General features: G+C 47.3%; 44 non-coding genes and 26 pseudogenes across 44 annotated transcripts; all 70 read right to left on the bottom strand.

Annotated features, from left to right (window-relative positions):
- Positions 1 to 47: 47 nt before the first annotated feature.
- On the bottom strand, positions 48 to 156 carry LOC138456714 (5S ribosomal RNA; annotated as a pseudogene).
- Positions 157 to 262: 106 nt separating this feature from the next.
- Positions 263 to 381, bottom strand: LOC138461971 (5S ribosomal RNA). Its single transcript, XR_011264575.1, has one exon. It is a non-coding gene; the product is annotated as a 5S ribosomal RNA (ribosomal RNA).
- Positions 382 to 487: 106 nt separating this feature from the next.
- On the bottom strand, positions 488 to 606 carry LOC138464777 (5S ribosomal RNA). The gene has a single exon (XR_011267354.1). It is a non-coding gene; the product is annotated as a 5S ribosomal RNA (ribosomal RNA).
- Positions 607 to 712: 106 nt separating this feature from the next.
- LOC138463385 (5S ribosomal RNA) lies at positions 713 to 831 on the bottom strand. Its single transcript, XR_011265972.1, has one exon. It is a non-coding gene; the product is annotated as a 5S ribosomal RNA (ribosomal RNA).
- A 453-nt stretch (positions 832 to 1,284) lies between these two features.
- LOC138458014 (5S ribosomal RNA) lies at positions 1,285 to 1,393 on the bottom strand (annotated as a pseudogene).
- A 106-nt stretch (positions 1,394 to 1,499) lies between these two features.
- Positions 1,500 to 1,618, bottom strand: LOC138465277 (5S ribosomal RNA). Its single transcript, XR_011267851.1, has one exon. It is a non-coding gene; the product is annotated as a 5S ribosomal RNA (ribosomal RNA).
- Positions 1,619 to 1,724: 106 nt separating this feature from the next.
- On the bottom strand, positions 1,725 to 1,843 carry LOC138461166 (5S ribosomal RNA). Its single transcript, XR_011263799.1, has one exon. It is a non-coding gene; the product is annotated as a 5S ribosomal RNA (ribosomal RNA).
- Positions 1,844 to 1,949: 106 nt separating this feature from the next.
- Positions 1,950 to 2,068, bottom strand: LOC138464789 (5S ribosomal RNA). Its single transcript, XR_011267366.1, has one exon. It is a non-coding gene; the product is annotated as a 5S ribosomal RNA (ribosomal RNA).
- A 106-nt stretch (positions 2,069 to 2,174) lies between these two features.
- LOC138455600 (5S ribosomal RNA) lies at positions 2,175 to 2,293 on the bottom strand (annotated as a pseudogene).
- Positions 2,294 to 2,756: 463 nt separating this feature from the next.
- LOC138456715 (5S ribosomal RNA) lies at positions 2,757 to 2,865 on the bottom strand (annotated as a pseudogene).
- Positions 2,866 to 2,971: 106 nt separating this feature from the next.
- Positions 2,972 to 3,080, bottom strand: LOC138456054 (5S ribosomal RNA; annotated as a pseudogene).
- A 106-nt stretch (positions 3,081 to 3,186) lies between these two features.
- On the bottom strand, positions 3,187 to 3,305 carry LOC138461972 (5S ribosomal RNA). Its single transcript, XR_011264576.1, has one exon. It is a non-coding gene; the product is annotated as a 5S ribosomal RNA (ribosomal RNA).
- A 106-nt stretch (positions 3,306 to 3,411) lies between these two features.
- On the bottom strand, positions 3,412 to 3,530 carry LOC138464801 (5S ribosomal RNA). The gene has a single exon (XR_011267378.1). It is a non-coding gene; the product is annotated as a 5S ribosomal RNA (ribosomal RNA).
- Positions 3,531 to 3,636: 106 nt separating this feature from the next.
- On the bottom strand, positions 3,637 to 3,755 carry LOC138454325 (5S ribosomal RNA). The gene has a single exon (XR_011261007.1). It is a non-coding gene; the product is annotated as a 5S ribosomal RNA (ribosomal RNA).
- Positions 3,756 to 4,219: 464 nt separating this feature from the next.
- On the bottom strand, positions 4,220 to 4,328 carry LOC138458612 (5S ribosomal RNA; annotated as a pseudogene).
- Positions 4,329 to 4,434: 106 nt separating this feature from the next.
- LOC138465278 (5S ribosomal RNA) lies at positions 4,435 to 4,553 on the bottom strand. The gene has a single exon (XR_011267852.1). It is a non-coding gene; the product is annotated as a 5S ribosomal RNA (ribosomal RNA).
- Positions 4,554 to 4,659: 106 nt separating this feature from the next.
- Positions 4,660 to 4,778, bottom strand: LOC138461167 (5S ribosomal RNA). The gene has a single exon (XR_011263800.1). It is a non-coding gene; the product is annotated as a 5S ribosomal RNA (ribosomal RNA).
- A 106-nt stretch (positions 4,779 to 4,884) lies between these two features.
- LOC138458096 (5S ribosomal RNA) lies at positions 4,885 to 4,993 on the bottom strand (annotated as a pseudogene).
- A 106-nt stretch (positions 4,994 to 5,099) lies between these two features.
- On the bottom strand, positions 5,100 to 5,218 carry LOC138455458 (5S ribosomal RNA; annotated as a pseudogene).
- Positions 5,219 to 5,324: 106 nt separating this feature from the next.
- Positions 5,325 to 5,443, bottom strand: LOC138461973 (5S ribosomal RNA). The gene has a single exon (XR_011264577.1). It is a non-coding gene; the product is annotated as a 5S ribosomal RNA (ribosomal RNA).
- A 106-nt stretch (positions 5,444 to 5,549) lies between these two features.
- LOC138464813 (5S ribosomal RNA) lies at positions 5,550 to 5,668 on the bottom strand. Its single transcript, XR_011267390.1, has one exon. It is a non-coding gene; the product is annotated as a 5S ribosomal RNA (ribosomal RNA).
- Positions 5,669 to 5,774: 106 nt separating this feature from the next.
- Positions 5,775 to 5,893, bottom strand: LOC138461278 (5S ribosomal RNA). The gene has a single exon (XR_011263902.1). It is a non-coding gene; the product is annotated as a 5S ribosomal RNA (ribosomal RNA).
- A 464-nt stretch (positions 5,894 to 6,357) lies between these two features.
- Positions 6,358 to 6,466, bottom strand: LOC138458523 (5S ribosomal RNA; annotated as a pseudogene).
- A 106-nt stretch (positions 6,467 to 6,572) lies between these two features.
- Positions 6,573 to 6,691, bottom strand: LOC138460618 (5S ribosomal RNA). The gene has a single exon (XR_011263295.1). It is a non-coding gene; the product is annotated as a 5S ribosomal RNA (ribosomal RNA).
- A 106-nt stretch (positions 6,692 to 6,797) lies between these two features.
- Positions 6,798 to 6,916, bottom strand: LOC138464825 (5S ribosomal RNA). Its single transcript, XR_011267402.1, has one exon. It is a non-coding gene; the product is annotated as a 5S ribosomal RNA (ribosomal RNA).
- Positions 6,917 to 7,369: 453 nt separating this feature from the next.
- Positions 7,370 to 7,478, bottom strand: LOC138459480 (5S ribosomal RNA; annotated as a pseudogene).
- Positions 7,479 to 7,584: 106 nt separating this feature from the next.
- LOC138462911 (5S ribosomal RNA) lies at positions 7,585 to 7,703 on the bottom strand. The gene has a single exon (XR_011265499.1). It is a non-coding gene; the product is annotated as a 5S ribosomal RNA (ribosomal RNA).
- Positions 7,704 to 7,809: 106 nt separating this feature from the next.
- LOC138458198 (5S ribosomal RNA) lies at positions 7,810 to 7,918 on the bottom strand (annotated as a pseudogene).
- Positions 7,919 to 8,024: 106 nt separating this feature from the next.
- On the bottom strand, positions 8,025 to 8,143 carry LOC138459050 (5S ribosomal RNA). Its single transcript, XR_011262526.1, has one exon. It is a non-coding gene; the product is annotated as a 5S ribosomal RNA (ribosomal RNA).
- Positions 8,144 to 8,249: 106 nt separating this feature from the next.
- On the bottom strand, positions 8,250 to 8,368 carry LOC138461280 (5S ribosomal RNA). The gene has a single exon (XR_011263904.1). It is a non-coding gene; the product is annotated as a 5S ribosomal RNA (ribosomal RNA).
- A 463-nt stretch (positions 8,369 to 8,831) lies between these two features.
- Positions 8,832 to 8,940, bottom strand: LOC138456717 (5S ribosomal RNA; annotated as a pseudogene).
- Positions 8,941 to 9,046: 106 nt separating this feature from the next.
- On the bottom strand, positions 9,047 to 9,165 carry LOC138461974 (5S ribosomal RNA). The gene has a single exon (XR_011264578.1). It is a non-coding gene; the product is annotated as a 5S ribosomal RNA (ribosomal RNA).
- Positions 9,166 to 9,271: 106 nt separating this feature from the next.
- LOC138464837 (5S ribosomal RNA) lies at positions 9,272 to 9,390 on the bottom strand. The gene has a single exon (XR_011267414.1). It is a non-coding gene; the product is annotated as a 5S ribosomal RNA (ribosomal RNA).
- Positions 9,391 to 9,496: 106 nt separating this feature from the next.
- Positions 9,497 to 9,615, bottom strand: LOC138463386 (5S ribosomal RNA). The gene has a single exon (XR_011265973.1). It is a non-coding gene; the product is annotated as a 5S ribosomal RNA (ribosomal RNA).
- Positions 9,616 to 10,068: 453 nt separating this feature from the next.
- LOC138458016 (5S ribosomal RNA) lies at positions 10,069 to 10,177 on the bottom strand (annotated as a pseudogene).
- Positions 10,178 to 10,283: 106 nt separating this feature from the next.
- LOC138465279 (5S ribosomal RNA) lies at positions 10,284 to 10,402 on the bottom strand. The gene has a single exon (XR_011267853.1). It is a non-coding gene; the product is annotated as a 5S ribosomal RNA (ribosomal RNA).
- A 106-nt stretch (positions 10,403 to 10,508) lies between these two features.
- Positions 10,509 to 10,627, bottom strand: LOC138461168 (5S ribosomal RNA). Its single transcript, XR_011263801.1, has one exon. It is a non-coding gene; the product is annotated as a 5S ribosomal RNA (ribosomal RNA).
- Positions 10,628 to 10,733: 106 nt separating this feature from the next.
- Positions 10,734 to 10,852, bottom strand: LOC138464850 (5S ribosomal RNA). The gene has a single exon (XR_011267426.1). It is a non-coding gene; the product is annotated as a 5S ribosomal RNA (ribosomal RNA).
- Positions 10,853 to 10,958: 106 nt separating this feature from the next.
- On the bottom strand, positions 10,959 to 11,077 carry LOC138455601 (5S ribosomal RNA; annotated as a pseudogene).
- A 463-nt stretch (positions 11,078 to 11,540) lies between these two features.
- Positions 11,541 to 11,649, bottom strand: LOC138456718 (5S ribosomal RNA; annotated as a pseudogene).
- Positions 11,650 to 11,755: 106 nt separating this feature from the next.
- On the bottom strand, positions 11,756 to 11,864 carry LOC138456055 (5S ribosomal RNA; annotated as a pseudogene).
- A 106-nt stretch (positions 11,865 to 11,970) lies between these two features.
- Positions 11,971 to 12,089, bottom strand: LOC138461975 (5S ribosomal RNA). The gene has a single exon (XR_011264579.1). It is a non-coding gene; the product is annotated as a 5S ribosomal RNA (ribosomal RNA).
- Positions 12,090 to 12,195: 106 nt separating this feature from the next.
- On the bottom strand, positions 12,196 to 12,314 carry LOC138464863 (5S ribosomal RNA). Its single transcript, XR_011267439.1, has one exon. It is a non-coding gene; the product is annotated as a 5S ribosomal RNA (ribosomal RNA).
- A 106-nt stretch (positions 12,315 to 12,420) lies between these two features.
- On the bottom strand, positions 12,421 to 12,539 carry LOC138454326 (5S ribosomal RNA). The gene has a single exon (XR_011261008.1). It is a non-coding gene; the product is annotated as a 5S ribosomal RNA (ribosomal RNA).
- Positions 12,540 to 13,003: 464 nt separating this feature from the next.
- On the bottom strand, positions 13,004 to 13,112 carry LOC138458525 (5S ribosomal RNA; annotated as a pseudogene).
- Positions 13,113 to 13,218: 106 nt separating this feature from the next.
- On the bottom strand, positions 13,219 to 13,327 carry LOC138459502 (5S ribosomal RNA; annotated as a pseudogene).
- A 106-nt stretch (positions 13,328 to 13,433) lies between these two features.
- On the bottom strand, positions 13,434 to 13,552 carry LOC138454656 (5S ribosomal RNA). The gene has a single exon (XR_011261324.1). It is a non-coding gene; the product is annotated as a 5S ribosomal RNA (ribosomal RNA).
- Positions 13,553 to 13,658: 106 nt separating this feature from the next.
- On the bottom strand, positions 13,659 to 13,777 carry LOC138463553 (5S ribosomal RNA). Its single transcript, XR_011266140.1, has one exon. It is a non-coding gene; the product is annotated as a 5S ribosomal RNA (ribosomal RNA).
- Positions 13,778 to 14,240: 463 nt separating this feature from the next.
- On the bottom strand, positions 14,241 to 14,349 carry LOC138459354 (5S ribosomal RNA; annotated as a pseudogene).
- Positions 14,350 to 14,455: 106 nt separating this feature from the next.
- Positions 14,456 to 14,574, bottom strand: LOC138461887 (5S ribosomal RNA). The gene has a single exon (XR_011264493.1). It is a non-coding gene; the product is annotated as a 5S ribosomal RNA (ribosomal RNA).
- Positions 14,575 to 14,680: 106 nt separating this feature from the next.
- On the bottom strand, positions 14,681 to 14,799 carry LOC138461170 (5S ribosomal RNA). The gene has a single exon (XR_011263803.1). It is a non-coding gene; the product is annotated as a 5S ribosomal RNA (ribosomal RNA).
- Positions 14,800 to 14,905: 106 nt separating this feature from the next.
- Positions 14,906 to 15,024, bottom strand: LOC138463442 (5S ribosomal RNA). The gene has a single exon (XR_011266029.1). It is a non-coding gene; the product is annotated as a 5S ribosomal RNA (ribosomal RNA).
- Positions 15,025 to 15,487: 463 nt separating this feature from the next.
- Positions 15,488 to 15,596, bottom strand: LOC138458613 (5S ribosomal RNA; annotated as a pseudogene).
- Positions 15,597 to 15,702: 106 nt separating this feature from the next.
- LOC138461889 (5S ribosomal RNA) lies at positions 15,703 to 15,821 on the bottom strand. Its single transcript, XR_011264494.1, has one exon. It is a non-coding gene; the product is annotated as a 5S ribosomal RNA (ribosomal RNA).
- Positions 15,822 to 15,927: 106 nt separating this feature from the next.
- Positions 15,928 to 16,046, bottom strand: LOC138461171 (5S ribosomal RNA). The gene has a single exon (XR_011263804.1). It is a non-coding gene; the product is annotated as a 5S ribosomal RNA (ribosomal RNA).
- A 106-nt stretch (positions 16,047 to 16,152) lies between these two features.
- On the bottom strand, positions 16,153 to 16,261 carry LOC138458097 (5S ribosomal RNA; annotated as a pseudogene).
- A 106-nt stretch (positions 16,262 to 16,367) lies between these two features.
- On the bottom strand, positions 16,368 to 16,486 carry LOC138455459 (5S ribosomal RNA; annotated as a pseudogene).
- Positions 16,487 to 16,592: 106 nt separating this feature from the next.
- Positions 16,593 to 16,711, bottom strand: LOC138462701 (5S ribosomal RNA). Its single transcript, XR_011265296.1, has one exon. It is a non-coding gene; the product is annotated as a 5S ribosomal RNA (ribosomal RNA).
- A 106-nt stretch (positions 16,712 to 16,817) lies between these two features.
- LOC138462792 (5S ribosomal RNA) lies at positions 16,818 to 16,936 on the bottom strand. The gene has a single exon (XR_011265381.1). It is a non-coding gene; the product is annotated as a 5S ribosomal RNA (ribosomal RNA).
- Positions 16,937 to 17,042: 106 nt separating this feature from the next.
- On the bottom strand, positions 17,043 to 17,161 carry LOC138461281 (5S ribosomal RNA). The gene has a single exon (XR_011263905.1). It is a non-coding gene; the product is annotated as a 5S ribosomal RNA (ribosomal RNA).
- A 464-nt stretch (positions 17,162 to 17,625) lies between these two features.
- LOC138458527 (5S ribosomal RNA) lies at positions 17,626 to 17,734 on the bottom strand (annotated as a pseudogene).
- A 106-nt stretch (positions 17,735 to 17,840) lies between these two features.
- Positions 17,841 to 17,959, bottom strand: LOC138460631 (5S ribosomal RNA). The gene has a single exon (XR_011263306.1). It is a non-coding gene; the product is annotated as a 5S ribosomal RNA (ribosomal RNA).
- Positions 17,960 to 18,065: 106 nt separating this feature from the next.
- Positions 18,066 to 18,184, bottom strand: LOC138464875 (5S ribosomal RNA). Its single transcript, XR_011267451.1, has one exon. It is a non-coding gene; the product is annotated as a 5S ribosomal RNA (ribosomal RNA).
- Positions 18,185 to 18,637: 453 nt separating this feature from the next.
- LOC138459481 (5S ribosomal RNA) lies at positions 18,638 to 18,746 on the bottom strand (annotated as a pseudogene).
- A 106-nt stretch (positions 18,747 to 18,852) lies between these two features.
- Positions 18,853 to 18,971, bottom strand: LOC138462912 (5S ribosomal RNA). Its single transcript, XR_011265500.1, has one exon. It is a non-coding gene; the product is annotated as a 5S ribosomal RNA (ribosomal RNA).
- A 106-nt stretch (positions 18,972 to 19,077) lies between these two features.
- Positions 19,078 to 19,186, bottom strand: LOC138458199 (5S ribosomal RNA; annotated as a pseudogene).
- Positions 19,187 to 19,292: 106 nt separating this feature from the next.
- LOC138459062 (5S ribosomal RNA) lies at positions 19,293 to 19,411 on the bottom strand. Its single transcript, XR_011262528.1, has one exon. It is a non-coding gene; the product is annotated as a 5S ribosomal RNA (ribosomal RNA).
- Positions 19,412 to 19,517: 106 nt separating this feature from the next.
- Positions 19,518 to 19,636, bottom strand: LOC138461283 (5S ribosomal RNA). Its single transcript, XR_011263906.1, has one exon. It is a non-coding gene; the product is annotated as a 5S ribosomal RNA (ribosomal RNA).
- A 463-nt stretch (positions 19,637 to 20,099) lies between these two features.
- On the bottom strand, positions 20,100 to 20,208 carry LOC138456719 (5S ribosomal RNA; annotated as a pseudogene).
- A 106-nt stretch (positions 20,209 to 20,314) lies between these two features.
- LOC138461976 (5S ribosomal RNA) lies at positions 20,315 to 20,433 on the bottom strand. The gene has a single exon (XR_011264580.1). It is a non-coding gene; the product is annotated as a 5S ribosomal RNA (ribosomal RNA).
- Between the last annotated feature and the right edge of the window lie 39 nt (positions 20,434 to 20,472).

Here is a 20,472-nt window from a genome sequence, read left to right on the forward strand (position 1 = left end):
AAAAATAATTGAGAAGTTGCGCAATTACTAATCATGGAGCACAAAAAAGCCTACAGCACCTGGTATTCCCAGGCAGTCTCCCATCCAGGTACTAACTAGGCCCGACCCTGCTTAGCTTCCGAGATCGGGCGCATTCAGTGTGGTGTGGCCGTAGGCTCTGGGCCTAGTGAGTTTTGTACTTTTAAGCATCTAGTCGGCTAGACCTTGCAGTTTTGAAAGGCAATTGAGAAATGACTCACTTCCTGAACTTGGAGCACAAAAAAGCCTACAGCACCTGGTATTCCCAGGCGGTCTCCCATCCAGGTACTAACGAGGCCCGACACTGCTTAGCTTCCGAGATCAGACGAGATCGGGCGCATTCAGTGTGGTGTGGCCGTAGGCTCTGGGTCTTGTGAGTTTTGTACTTTTAAGCATCTAGTCGGCTAGACCTTGCAGTTTTGAAAGGCAATTGAGAAATGGCTCACTTCCTGAACTTGGAGTACAAAAAAGCCTACAGCACCTGGTATTCCCAGGCGGTCTCCCATCCAGGTACTAACTAGGCCCGACACTGCTTAGCTTCTGAGATCAGACGAGATCAGGCGCATTCAGTGTGGTGTGGCCGTAGGCTCTGGGCCTAGTGAGTTTTGTACTTTTAAGCATCTAGTCGGCTAGACCTTGCAGTTTTAAAAGGCAATTGAGAAAGGGCTCACTTCCTGAACTTGGAGCACAAAAAAGCCTACAGCACCTGGTATTCCCAGGCAGTCTCCCATCCAGGTACTAACTAGGCCTGACACTGCTTAACTTCCGAGATCAGACGAGATCGGGTGCATTCAGTGTGGTGTGGCCGTAGGCTCTAGGAATGCTAAGAATATTACTCTTATGCATTTGCATTTAGTAAGCTAAGCCATGCAGCCACTTGCAACATGATACCACGCTCATCGCTCGATCAGGCGAGATATATAAGACTGGTGGGCCCATTCAGGACTCCTATGTCTGGTAGGATAACTTTAATTCATCCATCCTGTGTCTGTTGCAGGGAGGTGGAGAGAACAATCAACACAATAATGGTTTTCTTTCATGCCTCTTGAAGGACTCAATATTCTCTGTACTGCATTACATGTGAAAGTCGATTTATTACCCATGAACACACTACCTGTATGCTAATTCTATGTAAAAAGGTAGCTCCAGCCCTCATGATGTTGTCCAACATTTCCGCTATAAAACGGGATACAATTATTTTGGAAACATACCAAATTTGAAAAATAATTGAGAAGTTGCGCAATTACTAATCATGGAGCACAAAAAAGCCTACAGCACCTGGTATTCCCAGGCAGTCTCCCATCCAGGTACTAACTAGGCCCGACCCTGCTTAGCTTCCGAGATCAGGCGCATTCAGTGTGGTGTGGCCGTAGGCTCTGGGCCTAGTGAGTTTTGTACTTTTAAGCATCTAGTCGGCTAGACCTTGCAGTTTTGAAAGGCAATTGTGAAATGGCTCACTTCCTGAACTTGGAGCACAAAAAAGCCTACAGCACCTGGTATTCCCAGGTGGTCTCCCATCCAGGTACTAACTAGGCCCGACACTGCTTAGTTTCCGAGATCAGACGAGATCGGGCGCAATCAGTGTGGTGTGGCCATAGGCTGTGGGCCTAGTGAGTTTTGTACTTTTAAGCATCTAGTCAGCTAGACCTTGCAGTTTTGAAAGGCAATTGAGAAATGGCTCACTTCCTGAACTTGGAGCACAAAAAAGCCTACAGCACCTGGTATTCCCAGGCGGTCTCCCATCCAGGTACTAACGAGGCCCAACACTGCTTAGCTTCCGAGATCAGACGAGATCGGGCGCATTCAGTGTGGTGTGGCCGTAGGCTCTAGGCCTTGTGAGTTTTGTACTTTTAAGCATCTAGTCGGCTAGACCTTGCAGTTTTGAAAGGCAATTGAGAAATGGCTCACTTCCTGAACTTGGAGTACAAAAAAGCCTACAGCACCTGGTATTCCCAGGCGGTCTCCCATCCAGGTACTAACTAGGCCCGACACTGCTTAGCTTCTGAGATCAGACGAGATCAGGCGCATTCAGTGTGGTGTGGCCGTAGGCTCTGGGCCTAGTGAGTTTTGTACTTTTAAGCATCTAGTCGGCTAGACCTTGCAGTTTTAAAAGGCAATTGAGAAAGGGCTCACTTCCTGAACTTGGAGCACAAAAAAGCCTACAGCACCTGGTATTCCCAGGCGGTCTCACATCCAGGTACTAACTAGGCCTGACACTGCTTAACTTCCGAGATCAGACAAGATCAGGTGCATTCAGTGTGGTGTGGCCGTAGGCTCTAGGAATGCTAAGAATATTACTCTTATGCATTTGCATTTAGTAAGCTAAGCCATGCAGCCACTTGCAACATGATACCACGCTCATCGCTCGATCAGGCTCGATCAGGCGAGATATATAAGACTGGTGGGCCCATTCAGGACTCCTATGTCTGGTAGGATAACTTTAATTCATCCATCCTGTGTCTGTTGCAGGGAGGTGGAGAGAACAATCAACACAATAATGGTTTTCTTTCATGCCTCTTGAAGGACTCAATATTCTCTGTACTGCATTACATGTGAAAGTCGATTTATTACCCATGAACACACTACCTGTATGCTAATTCTATGTAAAAAGGTAGCTCCAGCCCTCATGATGTTGTCCAACATTTCCGCTATAAAACGGGATACAATTATTTTGGAAACATACCAAATTTGAAAAATAATTGAGAAGTTGCGCAATTACTAATCATGGAGCACTAAAAAGCCTACAGCACCTGGTATTCCCAGGCAGTCTCCCATCCAGGTACTAACTAGGCCCGACCCTGCTTAGCTTCCGAGATCGGGCGCATTCAGTGTGGTGTGGCCGTAGGCTCTGGGCCTAGTGAGTTTTGTACTTTTAAGCATCTAGTCGGCTAGACCTTGCAGTTTTGAAAGGCAATTGTGAAATGGCTCACTTCCTGAACTTGGAGCACAAAAAAGCCTACAGCACCTGGTATTCCCAGGTGGTCTCCCATCCAGGTACTAACTAGGCCCAACACTGCTTAGCTTCCGAGATCAGGCGCAATCAGTGTGGTGTGGCCGTAGGCTCTGGGCCTAGTGAGTTTTGTACTTTTAAGCATCTAGTCAGCTAGACCTTGCAGTTTTGAAAGGCAATTGAGAAATGGCTCACTTCCTGAACTTGGAGCACAAAAAAGCCTACAGCACCTGGTATTCCCAGGCGGTCTCCCATCCAGGTACTAACGAGGCCCGACACTGCTTAGCTTCCGAGATCAGACGAGATCGGGCGCATTCAGTGTGGTGTGGCCGTAGGCTCTGGGCCTTGTGAGTTTTGTACTTTTAAGCATCTAGTCGGCTAGACCTTGCAGTTTTGAAAGGCAATTGAGAAATGGCTCACTTCCTGAACTTGGAGTACAAAAAAGCCTACAGCACCTGGTATTCCCAGGCGGTCTCCCATCCAGGTACTAACTAGGCCCGACACTGCTTAGCTTCTGAGATCAGACGAGATCAGGCGCATTCAGTGTGGTGTGGCCGTAGGCTCTGGGCCTAGTGAGTTTTGTACTTTTAAGCATCTAGTCGGCTAGACCTTGCAGTTTTAAAAGGCAATTGAGAAAGGGCTCACTTCCTGAACTTGGAGCACAAAAAAGCCTACAGCACCTGGTATTCCCAGGCAGTCTCCCATCCAGGTACTAACTAGGCCTGACACTGCTTAACTTCCAAGATCAGACGAGATCGGGTGCATTCAGTGTGGTGTGGCCGTAGGCTCTAGGAATGCTAAGAATATTACTCTTATGCATTTGCATTTAGTAAGCTAAGCCATGCAGCCACTTGCAACATGATACCACGCTCATCGCTCGATCAGCGCTCGATCAGGCGAGATATATAAGACTGGTGGGCCCATTCAGGACTCCTATGTCTGGTAGGATAACTTTAATTCATCCATCCTGTGTCTGTTGCAGGGAGGTGGAGAGAACAATCAACACAATAATGGGTTTCTTTCATGCCTCTTGAAGGACTCAATATTCTCTGTACTGCATTACATGTGAAAGTCGATTTATTACCCATGAACACACTACCTGTATGCTAATTCTATGTAAAAAGGTAGCTCCAGCCCTCATGATGTTGTCCAACATTTCCGCTATAAAACGGGATACAATTATTTTGGAAACATACCAAATTTGAAAAATAATTGAGAAGTTGCGCAATTACTAATCATGGAGCACAAAAAAGCCTACAGCACCTGGTATTCCCAGGCAGTCTCCCATCCAGGTAATAACTAGGCCCGACCCTGCTTAGCTTCCGAGATCGGGCGCATTCAGTGTGGTGTGGCCGTAGGCTCTGGGCCTAGTGAGTTTTGTACTTTTAAGCATCTAGTCGGCTAGACCTTGCAGTTTTGAAAGGCAATTGTGAAATGGCTCACTTCCTGAACTTGGAGCACAAAAAAGCCTACAGCACCTGGTATTCCCAGGTGGTCTCCCATCCAGGTACTAACTAGGCCCGACACTGCTTAGTTTCCGAGATCAGACGAGATCGGGCGCAATCAGTGTGGTGTGGCCATAGGCTCTGGGCCTAGTGAGTTTTGTACTTTTAAGCATCTAGTCAGCTAGACCTTGCAGTTTTGAAAGGCAATTGAGAAATGGCTCACTTCCTGAACTTGGAGCACAAAAAAGCCTACAGCACCTGGTATTCCCAGGCGGTCTCCCATCCAGGTACTAACGAGGCCCAACACTGCTTAGCTTCCGAGATCAGACGAGATCGGGCGCATTCAGTGTGGTGTGGCCGTAGGCTCTGGGCCTTGTGAGTTTTGTACTTTTAAGCATCTAGTCGGCTAGACCTTGCAGTTTTGAAAGGCAATTGAGAAATGGCTCACTTCCTGAACTTGGAGTACAAAAAAGCCTACAGCACCTGGTATTCCCAGGCGGTCTCCCATCCAGGTACTAACTAGGCCCGACCCTGCTTAGCTTCTGAGATCGGGCGCATTCAGTGTGGTGTGGCCATAGGCTCTGGGCCTAGTGAGCTTTGTACTTTTAAGCATCTAGTCGGCTAGACCTTGCAGTTTTGAAAGGCAATTGTGAAATGGCTCACTTCCTGAACTTGGAGCACAAAAAAGCCTACAGCACCTGGTATTCCCAGGTGGTCTCTCATCCAGGTACTAACTAGGCCCGACACTGCTTAGCTTCCGAGATCAGACGAGATCGGGCGCAATCAGTGTGGTGTGGCAGTAGGGTCTGGGCCTAGTGAGTTTTGTACTTTTAAGCATCTAGTCAGCTAGACCTTGCAGTTTTGAAAGGCAATTGAGAAATGGCTCACTTCCTGAACTTGGAGCACAAAAAAGCCTACAGCACCTGGTATTCCCAGGCGGTCTCCCATCCAGGTACTAACGAGGCCCGACACTGCTTAGCTTCCGAGATCAGACGAGATCGGGCGCATTCAGTGTGGTGTGGCCGTAGGCTCTGGGCCTTGTGAGTTTTGTACTTTTAAGCATCTAGTCGGCTAGACCTTGCAGTTTTGAAAGGCAATTGAGAAATGGCTCACTTCCTGAACTTGGAGTACAAAAAAGCCTACAGCACCTGGTATTCCCAGGCGGTCTCCCATCCAGGTACTAACTAGGCCCGACACTGCTTAGCTTCTGAGATCAGACGAGATCAGGCGCATTCAGTGTGGTGTGGCCGTAGGCTCTGGGCCTAGTGAGTTTTGTACTTTTAAGCATCTAGTCGGCTAGACCTTGCAGTTTTAAAAGGCAATTGAGAAAGGGCTCACTTCCTGAACTTGGAGCACAAAAAAGCCTACAGCACCTGGTATTCCCAGGCGGTCTCCCATCCAGGTACTAACTAGGCCTGACACTGCTTAACTTCCGAGATCAGACGAGATCGGGTGCATTCAGTGTGGTGTGGCCGTAGGCTCTAGGAATGCTAAGAATATTACTCTTAAGCATTTGCATTTAGTAAGCTAAGCCATGCAGCCACTTGCAACATGATACCACGCTCATCGCTCGATCAGGCTCGATCAGGCGAGATATATAAGACTGGTGGGCCCATTCAGGACTCCTATGTCTGGTAGGATAACTTTAATTCATCCATCCTGTGTCTGTTGCAGGGAGGTGGAGAGAACAATCAACACAATAATGGTTTTCTTTCATGCCTCTTGAAGGACTCAATATTCTCTGTACTGCATTACATGTGAAAGTCGATTTATTACCCATGAACACACTACCTGTATGCTAATTCTATGTAAAAAGGTAGCTCCAGCCCTCATGATGTTGTCCAACATTTCCGCTATAAAACGGGATACAATTATTTTGGAAACATACCAAATTTGAAAAATAATTGAGAAGTTGCGCAATTACTAATCATGGAGCACAAAAAAAGCCTACAGCACCTGGTATTCCCAGGCAGTCTCCCATCCAGGTACTAACTAGGCCCGACCCTGCTTAGCTTCTGAGATCGGGCGCATTCAGTGTGGTGTGGCCGTAGGCTCTGGGCCTAGTGAGTTTTGTACTTTTAAGCATCTAGTCGGCTAGACCTTGCAGTTTTGAAAGGCAATTGTGAAATGGCTCACTTCCTGAACTTGGAGCACAAAAAAGCCTACAGCACCTGGTATTCCCAGGTGGTCTCCCATCCAGGTACTAACTAGGCCCGACACTGCTTAGCTTCCGAGATCAGACGAGATCGGGCGCATTCAGTGTGGTGTGGCCGTAGGCTCTGGGCCTTGTGAGTTTTGTACTTTTAAGCATCTAGTCGGCTAGACCTTGCAGTTTTGAAAGGCAATTGAGAAATGGCTCACTTCCTGAACTTGGAGTACAAAAAAGCCTACAGCACCTGGTATTCCCAGGCGGTCTCCCATCCAGGTACTAACTAGGCCCGACACTGCTTAGCTTCTGAGATCAGACGAGATCAGGCGCATTCAGTGTGGTGTGGCCGTAGGCTCTAGGAATGCTAAGAATATTACTCTTATGCATTTGCATTTAGTAAGCTAAGCCATGCAGCCACTTGCAACATGATACCACGCTCATCGCTCGATCAGGCGAGATATATAAGACTGGTGGGCCCATTCAGGACTCCTATGTCTGGTAGGATAACTTTAATTCATCCATCCTGTGTCTGTTGCAGGGAGGTGGAGAGAACAATCAACACAATAATGGTTTTCTTTCATGCCTCTTGAAGGACTCAATATTCTCTGTACTGCATTACATGTGAAAGTCGATTTATTACCCATGAACACACTACCTGTATGCTAATTCTATGTAAAAAGGTAGCTCCAGCCCTCATGATGTTGTCCAACATTTCCGCTATAAAACGGGATACAATTATTTTGGAAACATACCAAATTTGAAAAATAATTGAGAAGTTGCGCAATTACTAATCATGGAGCACAAAAAAGCCTACAGCACTTGGTATTCCCAGGCAGTCTCCCATCCAGGTACTAACTAGGCCCGACCCTGCTTAGCTTCTGAGATCGGGCGCATTCAGTGTGGTGTGGCCGTAGGCTCTGGGCCTAGTGAGTTTTGTACTTTTAAGCATCTAGTCGTCTAGACCTTGCAGTTTTGAAAGGCAATTGTGAAATGGCTCACTTCCTGAACTTGGAGCACAAAAAAGCCTACAGCACCTGGTATTCCCAGGTGGTCTCCCATCCAGGTACTAACTAGGCCCGACACTGCTTAGCTTCCGAGGTCAGACGAGATCGGGCGCAATCAGTGTGGTGTGGCCATAGGCTCTGGGCCTAGTGAGTTTTGTACTTTTAAGCATCTAGTCAGCTAGACCTTGCAGTTTTGTAAGGCAATTGAGAAATGGCTCACTTCCTGAACTTGGAGCACAAAAAAGCCTACAGCACCTGGTATTCCCAGGCGGTCTCCCATCCAGGTACTAACGAGGCCCGACACTGCTTAGTTTCCGAGATCAGGCGCATTCAGTGTGGTGTGGCCGTAGGCTCTGGGCCTTGTGAGTTTTGTACTTTTAAGCATCTAGTCGGCTAGACCTTGCAGTTTTGAAAGGCAATTGAGAAATGGCTCACTTCCTGAACTTGGAGTACAAAAAAGCCTACAGCACCTGGTATTCCCAGGCGGTCTCCCATCCAGGTACTAACTAGGCCCGACACTGCTTAGCTTCTGAGATCAGACGAGATCAGGCGCATTCAGTGTGGTGTGGCTGTAGGCTCTGGGCCTAGTGAGTTTTGTACTTTTAAGCATCTAGTCGGCTAGACCTTGCAGTTTTAAAAGGCAATTGAGAAAGGGCTCACTTCCTGAACTTGGAGCACAAAAAAGCCTACAGCACCTGGTATTCCCAGGCGGTCTCCCATCCAGGTACTAACTAGGCCTGACACTGCTTAACTTCCGAGATCAGACGAGATCGGGTGCATTCAGTGTGGTGTGGCCGTAGGCTCTAGGAATGCTAAGAATATTACTCTTATGCATTTGCATTTAGTAAGCTAAGCCATGCAGCCACTTGCAACATGATACCACGCTCATCGCTCGATCAGGCTCGATCAGGCGAGATATATAAGACTGGTGGGCCCATTCAGGACTCCTATGTCTGGTAGGATAACTTTAATTCATCCATCCTGTGTCTGTTGCAGGGAGGTGGAGAGAACAATCAACACAATAATGGTTTTCTTTCATGCCTCTTGAAGGACTCAATATTCTCTGTACTGCATTACATGTGAAAGTCGATTTATTACCCATGAACACACTACCTGTATGCTAATTCTATGTAAAAAGGTAGCTCCAGCCCTCATGATGTTGTCCAACATTTCCGCTATAAAACGGGATACAATTATTTTGGAAACATACCAAATTTGAAAAATAATTGAGAAGTTGCGCAATTACTAATCATGGAGCACAAAAAAGCCTACAGCACCTGGTATTCCCAGGCAGTCTCCCATCCAGGTACTAACTAGGCCCGACCCTGCTTAGCTTCCGAGATCGGGCGCATTCAGTGTGGTGTGGCCGTAGGCTCTGGGCCTAGTGAGTTTTGTACTTTTAAGCATCTAGTCGGCTAGACCTTGCAGTTTTGAAAGGCAATTGAGAAATGACTCACTTCCTGAACTTGGAGCACAAAAAAGCCTACAGCACCTGGTATTCCCAGGCGGTCTCCCATCCAGGTACTAACGAGGCCCGACACTGCTTAGCTTCCGAGATCAGACGAGATCGGGCGCATTCAGTGTGGTGTGGCCGTAGGCTCTGGGTCTTGTGAGTTTTGTACTTTTAAGCATCTAGTCGGCTAGACCTTGCAGTTTTGAAAGGCAATTGAGAAATGGCTCACTTCCTGAACATGGAGTACAAAAAAGCCTACAGCACCTGGTATTCCCAGGCGGTCTCCCATCCAGGTACTAACTAGGCCCGACACTGCTTAGCTTCTGAGATCAGACGAGATCAGGCGCATTCAGTGTGGTGTGGCCGTAGGCTCTGGGCCTAGTGAGTTTTGTACTTTTAAGCATCTAGTCGGCTAGACCTTGCAGTTTTAAAAGGCAATTGAGAAAGGGCTCACTTCCTGAACTTGGAGCACAAAAAAGCCTACAGCACCTGGTATTCCCAGGCAGTCTCCCATCCAGGTACTAACTAGGCCTGACACTGCTTAACTTCCGAGATCAGACGAGATCGGGTGCATTCAGTGTGGTGTGGCCGTAGGCTCTAGGAATGCTAAGAATATTACTCTTATGCATTTGCATTTAGTAAGCTAAGCCATGCAGCCACTTGCAACATGATACCACGCTCATCGCTCGATCAGGCGAGATATATAAGACTGGTGGGCCCATTCAGGACTCCTATGTCTGGTAGGATAACTTTAATTCATCCATCCTGTGTCTGTTGCAGGGAGGTGGAGAGAACAATCAACACAATAATGGTTTTCTTTCATGCCTCTTGAAGGACTCAATATTCTCTGTACTGCATTACATGTGAAAGTCGATTTATTACCCATGAACACACTACCTGTATGCTAATTCTATGTAAAAAGGTAGCTCCAGCCCTCATGATGTTGTCCAACATTTCCGCTATAAAACGGGATACAATTATTTTGGAAACATACCAAATTTGAAAAATAATTGAGAAGTTGCGCAATTACTAATCATGGAGCACAAAAAAGCCTACAGCACCTGGTATTCCCAGGCAGTCTCCCATCCAGGTACTAACTAGGCCCGACCCTGCTTAGCTTCCGAGATCAGGCGCATTCAGTGTGGTGTGGCCGTAGGCTCTGGGCCTAGTGAGTTTTGTACTTTTAAGCATCTAGTCGGCTAGACCTTGCAGTTTTGAAAGGCAATTGTGAAATGGCTCACTTCCTGAACTTGGAGCACAAAAAAGCCTACAGCACCTGGTATTCCCAGGTGGTCTCCCATCCAGGTACTAACTAGGCCCGACACTGCTTAGTTTCCGAGATCAGACGAGATCGGGCGCAATCAGTGTGGTGTGGCCATAGGCTGTGGGCCTAGTGAGTTTTGTACTTTTAAGCATCTAGTCAGCTAGACCTTGCAGTTTTGAAAGGCAATTGAGAAATGGCTCACTTCCTGAACTTGGAGCACAAAAAAGCCTACAGCACCTGGTATTCCCAGGCGGTCTCCCATCCAGGTACTAACGAGGCCCAACACTGCTTAGCTTCCGAGATCAGACGAGATCGGGCGCATTCAGTGTGGTGTGGCCGTAGGCTCTGGGCCTTGTGAGTTTTGTACTTTTAAGCATCTAGTCGGCTAGACCTTGCAGTTTTGAAAGGCAATTGAGAAATGGCTCACTTCCTGAACTTGGAGTACAAAAAAGCCTACAGCACCTGGTATTCCCAGGCGGTCTCCCATCCAGGTACTAACTAGGCCCGACACTGCTTAGCTTCTGAGATCAGACGAGATCAGGCGCATTCAGTGTGGTGTGGCCGTAGGCTCTGGGCCTAGTGAGTTTTGTACTTTTAAGCATCTAGTCGGCTAGACCTTGCAGTTTTAAAAGGCAATTGAGAAAGGGCTCACTTCCTGAACTTGGAGCACAAAAAAGCCTACAGCACCTGGTATTCCCAGGCGGTCTCACATCCAGGTACTAACTAGGCCTGACACTGCTTAACTTCCGAGATCAGACAAGATCAGGTGCATTCAGTGTGGTGTGGCCGTAGGCTCTAGGAATGCTAAGAATATTACTCTTATGCATTTGCATTTAGTAAGCTAAGCCATGCAGCCACTTGCAACATGATACCACGCTCATCGCTCGATCAGGCTCGATCAGGCGAGATATATAAGACTGGTGGGCCCATTCAGGACTCCTATGTCTGGTAGGATAACTTTAATTCATCCATCCTGTGTCTGTTGCAGGGAGGTGGAGAGAACAATCAACACAATAATGGTTTTCTTTCATGCCTCTTGAAGGACTCAATATTCTCTGTACTGCATTACATGTGAAAGTCGATTTATTACCCATGAACACACTACCTGTATGCTAATTCTATGTAAAAAGGTAGCTCCAGCCCTCATGATGTTGTCCAACATTTCCGCTATAAAACGGGATACAATTATTTTGGAAACATACCAAATTTGAAAAATAATTGAGAAGTTGCGCAATTACTAATCATGGAGCACTAAAAAGCCTACAGCACCTGGTATTCCCAGGCAGTCTCCCATCCAGGTACTAACTAGGCCCGACCCTGCTTAGCTTCCGAGATCGGGCGCATTCAGTGTGGTGTGGCCGTAGGCTCTGGGCCTAGTGAGTTTTGTACTTTTAAGCATCTAGTCGGCTAGACCTTGCAGTTTTGAAAGGCAATTGTGAAATGGCTCACTTCCTGAACTTGGAGCACAAAAAAGCCTACAGCACCTGGTATTCCCAGGTGGTCTCCCATCCAGGTACTAACTAGGCCCAACACTGCTTAGCTTCCGAGATCAGGCGCAATCAGTGTGGTGTGGCCGTAGGCTCTGGGCCTAGTGAGTTTTGTACTTTTAAGCATCTAGTCAGCTAGACCTTGCAGTTTTGAAAGGCAATTGAGAAATGGCTCACTTCCTGAACTTGGAGCACAAAAAAGCCTACAGCACCTGGTATTCCCAGGCGGTCTCCCATCCAGGTACTAACGAGGCCCGACACTGCTTAGCTTCCGAGATCAGACGAGATCGGGCGCATTCAGTGTGGTGTGGCCGTAGGCTCTGGGCCTTGTGAGTTTTGTACTTTTAAGCATCTAGTCGGCTAGACCTTGCAGTTTTGAAAGGCAATTGAGAAATGGCTCACTTCCTGAACTTGGAGTACAAAAAAGCCTACAGCACCTGGTATTCCCAGGCGGTCTCCCATCCAGGTACTAACTAGGCCCGACACTGCTTAGCTTCTGAGATCAGACGAGATCAGGCGCATTCAGTGTGGTGTGGCCGTAGGCTCTGGGCCTAGTGAGTTTTGTACTTTTAAGCATCTAGTCGGCTAGACCTTGCAGTTTTAAAAGGCAATTGAGAAAGGGCTCACTTCCTGAACTTGGAGCACAAAAAAGCCTACAGCACCTGGTATTCCCAGGCAGTCTCCCATCCAGGTACTAACTAGGCCTGACACTGCTTAACTTCCAAGATCAGACGAGATCGGGTGCATTCAGTGTGGTGTGGCCGTAGGCTCTAGGAATGCTAAGAATATTACTCTTATGCATTTGCATTTAGTAAGCTAAGCCATGCAGCCACTTGCAACATGATACCACGCTCATCGCTCGATCAGCGCTCGATCAGGCGAGATATATAAGACTGGTGGGCCCATTCAGGACTCCTATGTCTGGTAGGATAACTTTAATTCATCCATCCTGTGTCTGTTGCAGGGAGGTGGAGAGAACAATCAACACAATAATGGTTTTCTTTCATGCCTCTTGAAGGACTCAATATTCTCTGTACTGCATTACATGTGAAAGTCGATTTATTACCCATGAACACACTACCTGTATGCTAATTCTATGTAAAAAGGTAGCTCCAGCCCTCATGATGTTGTCCAACATTTCCGCTATAAAACGGGATACAATTATTTTGGAAACATACCAAATTTGAAAAATAATTGAGAAGTTGCGCAATTACTAATCATGGAGCACAAAAAAGCCTACAGCACCTGGTATTCCCAGGCAGTCTCCCATCCAGGTACTAACTAGGCCCGACCCTGCTTAGCTTCTGAGATCGGGCGCATTCAGTGTGGTGTGGCCGTAGGCTCTGGGCCTAGTGAGTTTTGTACTTTTAAGCATCTAGTCGGCTAGACCTTGCAGTTTTGAAAGGCAATTGTGAAATTGCTCACTTCCTGAACTTGGAGCACAAAAAAGCCTACAGCACCTGGTATTCCCAGGTGGTCTCTCATCCAGGTACTAACTAGGCCCGACACTGCTTAGCTTCCGAGATCAGACGCAATCAGTGTGGTGTGGCAGTAGGCTCTGGGCCTAGTGAGTTTTGTACTTTTAAGCATCTAGTCAGCTAGACCTTGCAGTTTTGAAAGGCAATTGAGAAATGGCTCACTTCCTGAACTTGGAGCACAAAAAAGCCTACAGCACCTGGTATTCCCAGGCGGTCTCCCATCCAGGTACTAACGAGGCCCGACACTGCTTAGCTTCCGAGATCAGACAAGATCAGGCGCATTCAGTGTGGTGTGGCCGTAGGCTCTGGGCCTAGTGAGTTTTGTACTTTTAAGCATCTAGTCGGCTAGACCTTGCAGTTTTAAAAGGCAATTGAGAAAGGGCTCACTTCCTGAACTTGGAGCACAAAAAAGCCTACAGCACCTGGTATTCCCAGGCGGTCTCCCATCCAGGTACTAACTAGGCCTGACACTGCTTAACTTCCAAGATCAGACGAGATCGGGTGCATTCAGTGTGGTGTGGCCGTAGGCTCTAGGAATGCTAAGAATATTACTCTTATGCATTTGCATTTAGTAAGCTAAGCCATGCAGCCACTTGCAACATGATACCACGCTCATCGCTCGATCAGGCTCGATCAGGCGAGATATATAAGACTGGTGGGCCCATTCAGGACTCCTATGTCTGGTAGGATAACTTTAATTCATCCATCCTGTGTCTGTTGCAGGGAGGTGGAGAGAACAATCAACACAATAATGGTTTTCTTTCATGCCTCTTGAAGGACTCAATATTCTCTGTACTGCATTACATGTGAAAGTCGATTTATTACCCATGAACACACTACCTGTATGCTAATTCTATGTAAAAAGGTAGCTCCAGCCCTCATGATGTTGTCCAACATTTCCGCTATAAAACGGGATACAATTATTTTGGAAACATACCAAATTTGAAAAATAATTGAGAAGTTGCGCAATTACTAATCATGGAGCACAAAAAAGCATACAGCACCTGGTATTCCCAGGCAGTCTCCCATCCAGGTAATAACTAGGCCCGACCCTGCTTAGCTTCCGAGATCGGGCGCATTCAGTGTGGTGTGGCCGTAGGCTCTGGGCCTAGTGAGTTTTGTACTTTTAAGCATCTAGTCGGCTAGACCTTGCAGTTTTGAAAGGCAATTGTGAAATGGCTCACTTCCTGAACTTGGAGCACAAAAAAGCCTACAGCACCTGGTATTCCCAGGTGGTCTCCCATCCAGGTACTAACTAGGCCCGACACTGCTTAGCTTCCGAGATCAGACGAGATCGGGCGCAATCAGTGTGGTGTGGCCATAGGCTCTGGGCCTAGTGAGTTTTGTACTTTTAAGCATCTAGTCAGCTAGACCTTGCAGTTTTGAAAGGCAATTGAGAAATGGCTCACTTCCTGAACTTGGAGCACAAAAAAGCCTACAGCACCTGGTATTCCCAGGCGGTCTCCCATCCAGGTACTAACGAGGCCCAACACTGCTTAGCTTCCGAGATCAGACGAGATCGGGCGCATTCAGTGTGGTGTGGCCGTAGGCTCTGGGCCTTGTGAGTTTTGTACTTTTAAGCATCTAGTCGGCTAGACCTTGCAGTTTTGAAAGGCAATTGAGAAATGGCTCACTTCCTGAACTTGGAGTACAAAAAAGCCTACAGCACCTGGTATTCCCAGGCGGTCTCCCATCCAGGTACTAACTAGGCCCAACACTGCTTAGCTTCTGAGATCAGACGAGATCAGGTGCATTCAGTGTGGTGTGGCCGTAGGCTCTAGGAATGCTAAGAATATTACTCTTATGCATTTGCATTTAGTAAGCTAAGCCATGCAGCCACTTGCAACATGATACCACGCTCATCGCTCGATCAGGCTCGATCAGGCGAGATATATAAGACTGGTGGGCCCATTCAGGACTCCTATGTCTGGTAGGATAACTTTAATTCATCCATCCTGTGTCTGTTGCAGGGAGGTGGAGAGAACAATCAACACAATAATGGTTTTCTTTCATGCCTCTTGAAGGACTCAATATTCTCTGTACTGCATTACATGTGAAAGTCGATTTATTACCCATGAACACACTACCTGTATGCTAATTCTATGTAAAAAGGTAGCTCCAGCCCTCATGATGTTGTCCAACATTTCCGCTATAAAACGGGATACAATTATTTTGGAAACATACCAAATTTGAAAAATAATTGAGAAGTTGCGCAATTACTAATCATGGAGCACAAAAAAGCCTACAGCACCTGGTATTCCCAGGCAGTCTCCCATCCAGGTAATAACTAGGCCCGACCCTGCTTAGCTTCCGAGATCGGGCGCATTCAGTGTGGTGTGGCCGTAGGCTCTGGGCCTAGTGAGTTTTGTACTTTTAAGCATCTAGTCGGCTAGACCTTGCATTATTGAAAGGCAATTGTGAAATGGCTCACTTCCTGAACTTGGAGCACAAAAAAGCCTACAGCACCTGGTATTCCCAGGTGGTCTCCCATCCAGGTACTAACTAGGCCCGACACTGCTTAGCTTCCGAGATCAGACGAGATCGGGCGCAATCAGTGTGGTGTGGCCATAGGCTCTGGGCCTAGTGAGTTTTGTACTTTTAAGCATCTAGTCAGCTAGACCTTGCAGTTTTGAAAGGCAATTGAGAAATGGCTCACTTCCTGAACTTGGAGCACAAAAAAGCCTACAGCACCTGGTATTCCCAGGCGGTCTCCCATCCAGGTACTAACGAGGCCCAACACTGCTTAGCTTCCGAGATCAGACGAGATCGGGCGCATTCAGTGTGGTGTGGCCGTAGGCTCTGGGCCTTGTGAGTTTTGTACTTTTAAGCATCTAGTCGGCTAGACCTTGCAGTTTTGAAAGGCAATTGAGAAATGGCTCACTTCCTGAACTTGGAGTACAAAAAAGCCTACAGCACCTGGTATTCCCAGGCGGTCTCCCATCCAGGTACTAACTAGGCCCGACCCTGCTTAGCTTCTGAGATCGGGCGCATTCAGTGTGGTGTGGCCATAGGCTCTGGGCCTAGTGAGCTTTGTACTTTTAAGCATCTAGTCGGCTAGACCTTGCAGTTTTGAAAGGCAATTGTGAAATGGCTCACTTCCTGAACTTGGAGCACAAAAAAGCCTACAGCACCTGGTATTCCCAGGTGGTCTCTCATCCAGGTACTAACTAGGCCCGACACTGCTTAGCTTCCGAGATCAGACGAGATCGGGCGCAATCAGTGTGGTGTGGCAGTAGGGTCTGGGCCTAGTGAGTTTTGTACTTTTAAGCATCTAGTCAGCTAGACCTTGCAGTTTTGAAAGGCAATTGAGAAATGGCTCACTTCCTGAACTTGGAGCACAAAAAAGCCTACAGCACCTGGTATTCCCAGGCGGTCTCCCATCCAGGTACTAACGAGGCCCGACACTGCTTAGCTTCCGAGATCAGACGAGATCGGGCGTATTCAGTGTGGTGTGGCCGTAGGCTCTGGGCCTTGTGAGTTTTGTACTTTTAAGCATCTAGTCGGCTAGACCTTGCAGTTTTGAAAGGCAATTGAGAAATGGCTCACTTCCTGAACTTGGAGTACAAAAAAGCCTACAGCACCTGGTATTCCCAGGCAGTCTCCCATCCAGGTACTAACTAGGCCCGACACTGCTTAGCTTCTGAGATCAGACGAGATCAGGCGCATTCAGTGTGGTGTGGCCGTAGGCTCTGGGCCTAGTGAGTTTTGTACTTTTAAGCATCTAGTCGGCTAGACCTTGCAGTTTTAAAAGGCAATTGAGAAAGGGCTCACTTCCTGAACTTGGAGCACAAAAAAGCCTACAGCACCTGGTATTCCCAGGCGGTCTCCCATCCAGGTACTAACTAGGCCTGACACTGCTTAACTTCCGAGATCAGACGAGATCGGGTGCATTCAGTGTGGTGTGGCCGTAGGCTCTAGGAATGCTAAGAATATTACTCTTAAGCATTTGCATTTAGTAAGCTAAGCCATGCAGCCACTTGCAACATGATACCACGCTCATCGCTCGATCAGGCTCGATCAGGCGAGATATATAAGACTGGTGGGCCCATTCAGGACTCCTATGTCTGGTAGGATAACTTTAATTCATCCATCCTGTGTCTGTTGCAGGGAGGTGGAGAGAACAATCAACACAATAATGGTTTTCTTTCATGCCTCTTGAAGGACTCAATATTCTCTGTACTGCATTACATGTGAAAGTCGATTTATTACCCATGAACACACTACCTGTATGCTAATTCTATGTAAAAAGGTAGCTCCAGCCCTCATGATGTTGTCCAACATTTCCGCTATAAAACGGGATACAATTATTTTGGAAACATACCAAATTTGAAAAATAATTGAGAAGTTGCGCAATTACTAATCATGGAGCACAAAAAAAGCCTACAGCACCTGGTATTCCCAGGCAGTCTCCCATCCAGGTACTAACTAGGCCCGACCCTGCTTAGCTTCTGAGATCGGGCGCATTCAGTGTGGTGTGGCCGTAGGCTCTGGGCCTAGTGAGTTTTGTACTTTTAAGCATCTAGTCGGCTAGACCTTGCAGTTTTGAAAGGCAATTGTGAAATGGCTCACTTCCTGAACTTGGAGCACAAAAAAGCCTACAGCACCTGGTATTCCCAGGTGGTCTCCCATCCAGGTACTAACTAGGCCCGACACTGCTTAGCTTCCGAGATCAGACGAGATCGGGCGCATTCAGTGTGGTGTGGCCGTAGGCTCTGGGCCTTGTGAGTTTTGTACTTTTAAGCATCTAGTCGGCTAGACCTTGCAGTTTTGAAAGGCAATTGAGAAATGGCTCACTTCCTGAACTTGGAGTACAAAAAAGCCTACAGCACCTGGTATTCCCAGGCGGTCTCCCATCCAGGTACTAACTAGGCCCGACACTGCTTAGCTTCTGAGATCAGACGAGATCAGGCGCATTCAGTGTGGTGTGGCCGTAGGCTCTAGGAATGCTAAGAATATTACTCTTATGCATTTGCATTTAGTAAGCTAAGCCATGCAGCCACTTGCAACATGATACCACGCTCATCGCTCGATCAGGCGAGATATATAAGACTGGTGGGCCCATTCAGGACTCCTATGTCTGGTAGGATAACTTTAATTCATCCATCCTGTGTCTGTTGCAGGGAGGTGGAGAGAACAATCAACACAATAATGGTTTTCTTTCATGCCTCTTGAAGGACTCAATATTCTCTGTACTGCATTACATGTGAAAGTCGATTTATTACCCATGAACACACTACCTGTATGCTAATTCTATGTAAAAAGGTAGCTCCAGCCCTCATGATGTTGTCCAACATTTCCGCTATAAAACGGGATACAATTATTTTGGAAACATACCAAATTTGAAAAATAATTGAGAAGTTGCGCAATTACTAATCATGGAGCACAAAAAAGCCTACAGCACTTGGTATTCCCAGGCAGTCTCCCATCCAGGTACTAACTAGGCCCGACCCTGCTTAGCTTCTGAGATCGGGCGCATTCAGTGTGGTGTGGCCGTAGGCTCTGGGCCTAGTGAGTTTTGTACTTTTAAGCATCTAGTCGTCTAGACCTTGCAGTTTTGAAAGGCAATTGTGAAATGGCTCACTTCCTGAACTTGGAGCACAAAAAAGCCTACAGCACCTGGTATTCCCAGGTGGTCTCCCATCCAGGTACTAACTAGGCCCGACACTGCTTAGCTTCCGAGGTCAGACGAGATCGGGCGCAATCAGTGTGGTGTGGCCATAGGCTCTGGGCCTAGTGAGTTTTGTACTTTTAAGCATCTAGTCAGCTAGACCTTGCAGTTTTGTAAGGCAATTGAGAAATGGCTCACTTCCTGAACTTGGAGCACAAAAAAGCCTACAGCACCTGGTATTCCCAGGCGGTCTCCCATCCAGGTACTAACGAGGCCCGACACTGCTTAGTTTCCGAGATCAGGCGCATTCAGTGTGGTGTGGCCGTAGGCTCTGGGCCTTGTGAGTTTTGTACTTTTAAGCATCTAGTCGGCTAGACCTTGCAGTTTTGAAAGGCAATTGAGAAATGGCTCACTTCCTGAACTTGGAGTACAAAAAAGCCTACAGCACCTGGTATTCCCAGGCGGTCTCCCATCCAGGTACTAACTAGGCCCGACACTGCTTAGCTTCTGAGATCAGACGAGATCAGGCGCATTCAGTGTGGTGTGGCTGTAGGCTCTGGGCCTAGTGAGTTTTGTACTTTTAAGCATCTAGTCGGCTAGACCTTGCAGTTTTAAAAGGCAATTGAGAAAGGGCTCACTTCCTGAACTTGGAGCACAAAAAAGCCTACAGCACCTGGTATTCCCAGGCGGTCTCCCATCCAGGTACTAACTAGGCCTGACACTGCTTAACTTCCGAGATCAGACGAGATCGGGTGCATTCAGTGTGGTGTGGCCGTAGGCTCTAGGAATGCTAAGAATATTACTCTTATGCATTTGCATTTAGTAAGCTAAGCCATGCAGCCACTTGCAACATGATACCACGCTCATCGCTCGATCAGGCTCGATCAGGCGAGATATATAAGACTGGTGGGCCCATTCAGGACTCCTATGTCTGGTAGGATAACTTTAATTCATCCATCCTGTGTCTGTTGCAGGGAGGTGGAGAGAACAATCAACACAATAATGGTTTTCTTTCATGCCTCTTGAAGGACTCAATATTCTCTGTACTGCATTACATGTGAAAGTCGATTTATTACCCATGAACACACTACCTGTATGCTAATTCTATGTAAAAAGGTAGCTCCAGCCCTCATGATGTTGTCCAACATTTCCGCTATAAAACGGGATACAATTATTTTGGAAACATACCAAATTTGAAAAATAATTGAGAAGTTGCGCAATTACTAATCATGGAGCACAAAAAAGCCTACAGCACCTGGTATTCCCAGGCAGTCTCCCATCCAGGTACTAACTAGGCCCGACCCTGCTTAGCTTCCGAGATCGGGCGCATTCAGTGTGGTGTGGCCGTAGGCTCTGGGCCTAGTGAGTTTTGTACTTTTAAGCATCTAGTCGGCTAGACCTTGCAGTTTTGAAAGGCAATTGAGAAATGACTCACTTCCTGAACTTGGAGCACAAAAAAGCCTACAGCACCTGGTATTCCCAGGCGGTCTCCCATCCAGGTACTAACGAGGCCCGACACTGCTTAGCTTCCGAGATCAGACGAGATCGGGCGCATTCAGTGTGGTGTGGCCGTAGGCTCTGGGTCTTGTGAGTTTTGTACTTTTAAGCATCTAGTC

This window comes from Ambystoma mexicanum, chromosome 4p, assembly GCF_040938575.1.
Source record: "Ambystoma mexicanum isolate Mex_15411 chromosome 4p, UKY_AmexF1_1, whole genome shotgun sequence".
NCBI lineage: Eukaryota > Metazoa > Chordata > Amphibia > Caudata > Ambystomatidae > Ambystoma > Ambystoma mexicanum.